We start from the raw sequence: 7,026 nt of genomic DNA on the forward strand, positions 1-7,026 counted from the left end.
AATCACTCAAAAGGGCTGACCGACTTTCACATGTGTTATACTATGGTGACGGGAGCAAAATATGAAAGACCGTTAAACAGACCACTAAATAAAAAGGTCTGACCTATATGCATGCATACATGTATGCATTATTTTTTATTTATGTTTTTATTACAAGAGTCTAGCAAAACAAAACATTTCAAAACCATTTGAAAGTGCAGCAGCGTAACCGGCTTCACACGACAAATAGGGGCAACACTAGAAACTACAGCGATTGAAAATCTTTGTCTGACTTTCAAATTCTTGTATATGTGCTACCCTGTAAAGGAGTAATGAGTTCTAGCACAAATTACACAACAGATTAGATCTCCCATTTTTTTTTTTTAGAATTTTTCATCCCATTTCATAGAAACCAGAAATGACAATCTCCAAAAAGTAAACGGCGTTGAAACAAAGAACTTAAATATCATCAGACTATTCTCATGGTCCCCGTAGGATGGATTGTTTTATTGATGTAGGACTACTACATGTTAATACTTTCTTTCAAACCATGCGGAAATTCTAGTTTGTTTTTTAAATTGTGGTTCTCTATTTTTCTGGCTGGCATGGAAAACACCCAGGAGCGAGGCTTAGTCAGGGACATTTGGGCGGGTATGAATCTCACATTTCCCAAGAACAACAAAAACAAGCATTTACAATGCAATAGGTCTCGCATTTGTTAAAGTTGGAGCTATTGCCATTGAAAATGATGTTTACTTTATTTCCAGTAGATTAATATGATTTGCATAGTGCTATTGCTTTTGTTATGATCCTGTGACACTGGAGAACGAGCTAATGGGAAATAAAAAAGAGCCAGACTCTGATGAAGGAAGGTATAGGGATGGTCGGGTACCATTAGGAGAGATGACAGGCTGAGGTGAAAAGAGGAGTCCGGTATGAAGCAGCAACTCTGGAGAAGGAAGGGCCAGGATAACAAGCATTAAAAAAGCAATAGGTCTCGACTATCATCAAGTTAAAGCCATTTGCTTTGCTATACAATACCATAAGCAAATCAAATGGCTTTAACCTAATTAAAGGCAAGACCCATTGCATTTTCAATGCTCCTCAGAACTCTTTAGATAAAACTATATGTCACACAAGAGTACTCATGTACAGCTGTACACCGAAACACTTAGCATGTATAAAGGGTATAAGTAAACGCGTTCATTGCCCCCCACAAAAAACAACAGCAATAAGAAACACGCATCCCATACAACAATAAATACACCTAATCGCCGAACAACTACAAGTGTCAGATGTGCACTATTAAAGCACACTAGGACCGCAACGTCACACGCAGCATCAAAGTCCATCACTGATTATTCAAGTCACCTAAATACCCAAATACCCTGTTTACACCATTCACTGAGGCCTTTATGGAAGAGACCGTGGCTGCCTGGAGGAGCTTGGGTGGACAATAGACATGTGAAGTGAATAACAAAGCAGGGGGGTGCTGGGCCGGATTAGGCTGATGGAGAAGGGCAAATTCAGCTCATTACTACCAAGCCCTCCATTCCGCACTCGAAATCCCTCACTCCAAATGTGGCAGCTCAGCAAGGCACATTCCATTGGGGGACAGGGTGTGGTGTAACCCCAGAGCTGCCAAGTCTGCCGAGATTGTAATTGGGGAACCACGTTCGGGTCTCTGCCTTGGCTCAAGGTCCTGAGATTCTGGGCAACTCACTTTATCTCCTGTGGCTACAAAAACAAATGTGTCCTTGTGTAAAGGGTGCTCACAAAGTGTTCAATACCTTTGCCTCGAGTTCACGCTATAGAGAAATATAAAAAATATATATGTTTATATGATGCTGGCTATGAAGTTATGACTATCTGAAGGTGCACACTGGGCATGGGAACATTCAGGAGCTATACGGAGTAGCGGTTTAGTTCCCCTCCCCAGCTCGCTGTAACCCCCAACCCATGTTTTAAACCTGCTCTCCAGGCTACTGGCCGCTGCTCCTCGTCTGCTCCCTGTCCCATACAGGATTGTATTTCACTTTTCGCAACTCCTGGAAGGTTATTCTCCAGAGCCCGATCCATGGCGAGGCTTTGCGGGGCTAGGTATCTACAGCCAAGTAGGAGCGTCCAGAGCAGGGGGTGTAGCCATGGGGGAAAATGAACAACCCCTGGTAGGGCGCTCGGGGAGAGTTGGCCCTGGGAAAGAGAGGGGTGAAAACTTAAGATCTAAAGAGAGAGACGGGGACAAGGGTCAGACAAGCGACTTCCACACTGATGTAAAGTAGCACCTGTATTCCTACAATCTATCCCAGGCAGGCAGTGAGGAAGTGGGCGAGCCCAGGAAGGTTTGGAGGGCGGGACCAGCAACAATGTGGAAACAAGCAGCCTGCTGAAATATTGGTGCATAGGGAGACTCTGGTCAGTGGATTGTCAGGCTGCACACCATGAACGCATACACAGAAGCACCGCCGAGATGGTTGCGCTGCCTGCTGTTTACATGCAAGGTAAACTGTCCTTGCGTGCAGCTTATATAAAGTTCAGTAACAAAAAAGAAAGCTCTCGACATTGTGCAAAGGCAGCCACTTGTTCATAATTGCATCACACTTTCACTGTAAGTGAAAGCGCATTGCAAAAACAAACATGTGGCTGCCCTTGCCAAAGCCGAATGAGAACAAAAAAGTGCATAGCGGCTAATTATGAGACACGGTCTCCCGTCACCAGTAAAAGATGCAATTCCGGTGGGCTAGGCCAAAAGCGGACATGGTGGTAACCAGGAGGGGCTAAAAACCCTCCTGGACAATGATAACACCCGGTTTTGCATAATTGGCGATGCATAATGACACACACCAATGCAAAACACGGACGGAGCAGAAAGCGAGCATCTGGAATTATATCACTTCCAAGAAGCCCTCGCAAGGCAAGAGCAGCGCATGCGCACTACCAGCACCAGGCGAGACCTAAAAAGGTAGAGCCTATGAAGTGCTGGTGGGGAGTGTCACAATGAGAGACTGAAAGTTGGTGATAAAATAAGTGACTGGTGAGAAATGAAGATCCACTGGTGAAAGGAGGGACAGAATGGCAAGGGTAGAGATAGCCCATGAAGGAGGGGAGTGGAGTGCTATTAGAAGACAGTGAAAGGCTGAGGTGAAAGGAGTCGTCCACTAAGAAGAAAAGAGACTTTGGTGAAAGGAGGGACAGTGTGACAATGTGAAAAGAGGGACAATGTGACAAGGAGAGCAGAGAGACATCAATTAAGTAGTGGTAATGTTTGTATGCAGGTTATTTAATTTGCAGTGGCAGTTTTGTTTTTAGTAAATTAGAGTTATAGCTATTGAGGCTGTAAATCAAGTGATCGGTGCTCAGGAGACAGCAGGAAGGGAAGTAGCTTTGGGTGGAGTAGGGGTGGGGAGATGAGAGCCTGGGACAGAAGAGCAAGTGGAGTTAACAGTGAACAGCAGAAGGGGGTGATCTGGGTACTGGAGAACAACCAGCTGTTGGCCCAGCACCTTCGGAAAAGCAAATCAATTTGTTTGCCAGTGTGACATAAAGAAATGCAAATACATAGTGAAAGCGAATCCGTTTTTACACAATGAAAGGCGTGTTTAAAGTCAAAGCGTTGCCATTTAGAAATAAATAAAGAAGCGAGGTGATGCAGATTGCTCATTGCCACACCTCCCTGTGCATTTTCCGATGTGTTTACTTACTTCAGCGTCTGAATCGAAACAAATAAGTGGGTAAATTAGTCTTTTGGATCTGACAACAAAAGTTACAAATCCTCATCACGTGCAGCTAAAAATCACAAATAAAAGCATGGATGCAAATCTAGATACAAACAATCCCAATCAGCATTTGTCTTGCGCATTTAAATTTCTGAAACAGTTAAAAAAAATGTAATAAATTGCGACTTCCAAGGGAGACGAAATGGTAATTATTTTCTTGTGAGGGGAGGAGCTTCGGAGGTACTCATCGCCGGAAGGTGCTGTGTGCCTGAAGCGAGGCAGAAACTAAGTCTGAAAAACATCTATGGCATTGAGTTGATGGGTGTTGGGCACTCTCGGCGCACTGAAAGCGCTTTCAGTCAGAAACACAGTGTGAAACATCTATTGCATTGAGGGGAGGAGCAGGTGGTTGTTTGTAGCTACACTAATCGTGGGGCAGGCGCTGTGCGTCTGAAGCTGAGTTGATGGTGAACCATGCACTGCCGATAGGGCTCCGCCAGCCTCACACTACTCGAACCGGCTCCTGTCCTGACCTTCCAGGGCCTCTACGTGGCTTCCAGTGGGTCACCGAAGACTCCAACACAGACTACACCAACTGGAAGGCCCCTGGAGCTGGGAGCAGCTGCTCACAGCGCTGCGTGACCATGTAGAGGGATCTGGCCTGGTGGGAAAGGGACTGCGAGACGAAAGCCAAAGTTTCCTGTGCGAGTTCACCTATCCGGGCACTTTCAGTCCCTTAATCCTCGGCTCTGGCCTCGCGGTGACCTAGGTGACCCCCTTCAGAGCTAATGGTAGCGACTTAATGGCGCTGCCCCTTGACACAGTGGCCTCAATCTCTCCTGATGGATTGGAGCTTCACTGCCGAGGCCAGGACAGCACGAGATGGGTTGCCCAGAGCCCATGCCCCTGGCACTGCGAGGTGGAGAACGGAGGCTGCAGCCACAGCGGTCGAGAGGAGTCTGGCATTGCCACCAGCCCCCAGGGCTTGGAGCTGGTTAAAGATGGACAGCAAAGCGTCCTGCCTCCCAACCCCTGCTTCAGCCACAGGTGCGCCCAGCTCTGCTTCCTCAACACCACCAACAACGTTCCACAGTGTATGTGCCAGGAAGGGTACGAACTGGGCAAAGATGGCACCAGCTGCCACGATGTTGACGGCTGCCAGGTGAACAAGAACATATGCAATCAGCAGTGCGAGAACACAGTGGGGGGGGGGGGCTTCCACTGCCTCTGCCACCCGGGCTACGAAATCTTTGATAACAAGTGTGAGGACATTGATGAGTGCTACGGCTAGGTGTGTGAACAGAACTGCATCAACCTGCCTGGCACCTACAGGTGTGATTGTGACCCGGGGTACAGCGCATATTCTCGCGATCCCAGCAAGTGCCAGATATTCTGCAATAGCAGCGAGTGCCCGGCGGAGTGTGACTCAAAAACCATGGAGTCCTGTCGCTGCCCTCAGGGGTACATCATTCAGAAAGGCGATGCCAGCGCGGTGCAAGCGTTCAGTGTGGAGGGCACACCTAGAACGGTCTGTGTGGATATTGACGAGTGCCTCTCGGAATACTGTGACCACGCCTGTGACAACACCCCCGGCTCTTTCCGGTGCTCCTGCTGTCCCGGGTACACTCTGCAAGCCGACGTACTGTCCTGTAAACTCTATGATGACGAGGAAGGGAGCTCCAAAGGCGTCACCACCCCCACAGCAGTACCCAGGGCCACACTATCTCCACCAGAGCCCCTTCATCTGGGCATCATGATTGGCATCACGGTGGGCATCTTGTCTGTCCTCATTATTATTGTCTTCCATTGGATCAGGAAGCACAGCGTGCACGCGGTGACGGACTGCAAATGTAAACATGCCGAGAAAGGCGTGGTGCTGAGACAGGTCACCCTGAGCACCCCCTCGCACCAGAAACTTTAGGAGGCATGGGAGAAACCATGCGCGGAAAGACTAGAACCTATTGCACACGCACGGACCCTCGCTCCAAGGGTGAGCCACGCAGATAGTCTCATGTCGAAGGTGAGCCATGAGGACAGACTCCCTAGGAGTTGGGGCCATAAAGACAGGCCCACGGCATCCCCTTGAGCCCAGCAAGTGCTTAGACAATGCGCCTTCACCAGAACGTGACTTTTAACAAGCATTGATCTCTTATCTTTATGGGGCCATGTGTTTCTAATTAGAAACACATGGCCCCATAAAGATAAAGTGCTTTGCGACAGCAGCAAAGCAGGCGACCCAGTCCAGATCTGAGGCGAAAGGGCGTCAACAAAAAACCCTCATTTGCAATGGCAGGCCACCGTTTAGCATAAACGGTGACACAAGCCTATGGAAATGAGGGGCGGGGCTTCGAGTCACTTTCGGAAAACCCCTCATCCACAAAATTTCTCTCCGAGCGAGCAGCGCTTTGCGCTGCAACACCACTTGAGACCTAATCAGTGGGTCTCTGGGTGTATGCTTGAATGGACTAAGGTTCAGGATAGACTGTTTCCATGAGGAGCAAGGTCAGTACTGATTTGCATTAGATGGGCTTCTGGGCAGTGGTGGCTGACACAGAAAGAGTGGTGAGCAGGTGAAGGGGCACGCAGGGAGTTTTATAATAAAAAAAGTAAACACTTACCTTGTGCTGCCCGCCACCTCGTGCTCTTCTGCTTCCAGTTCCTGGTCACAGCAGTCCCTGGGACAGCATCACGAACTCCCCATCCAATCCGCTTGCTGCTCTCAAGCATGAGAGCAGCGTGGGGGATTGGCTTGAGCGAGCTGGATTAATAATCTCTCAGGCACAGGGAGTCTGCGCTTTTTCTCCAACTCTGCTGTGTAATACAGCTGGGTTGGAGAGACCTTAGTGCGCATATCAGTTTTGTCAGCCTAAGACGTCCGACCCAGCTGACATGCTCACTTAAAAGAGCACCTACCACTCCTCCTCCCCATCCCATGGCTCGGCCCGCCCCTCCCTGCACATGCTGGCTCAACTGAAGAACTTGGTAATTTTCGCTCAGGGAATACTTACTAATATAACAAGAACTTGGCACAAGACTCTGAAAATATGAAAAAGACATCTTTATTAAACACAATTAAGTGAGGCTACGTCACCCAACAGCCTTAGCAATTGAATGAGGCAGTCTGCTGAATGGTCTCAGCACAGACCTTTTATACCATTTATTATGCCCTAGGCACACATTTTCTCTTTGAAGTACATTATTGTTGGTCACTCCCAGGACGTGCACACAAAGCACTGTATGATGACAAACCCACTTTTCAGTTTGTCCAACCCAAAATTAATCATCAAACAAACCCATAATAAACATTCTTCTTTAGACAAGCTGGACAGGA

The 7,026-nt window shown here is 48.0% G+C and overlaps 1 pseudogene; it reads left to right on the plus strand.

Annotated features, from left to right (window-relative positions):
* The first annotated feature begins 4,159 nt into the window (after nt 1-4,159).
* Nucleotides 4,160-5,616, plus strand: LOC144798136 (thrombomodulin-like; annotated as a pseudogene).
* The last annotated feature ends 1,410 nt before the right edge of the window (nt 5,617-7,026 follow it).

The sequence above is a fragment of the Lissotriton helveticus genome, chromosome 12 (genome assembly GCF_964261635.1).
Source record: "Lissotriton helveticus chromosome 12, aLisHel1.1, whole genome shotgun sequence".
NCBI lineage: Eukaryota > Metazoa > Chordata > Amphibia > Caudata > Salamandridae > Lissotriton > Lissotriton helveticus.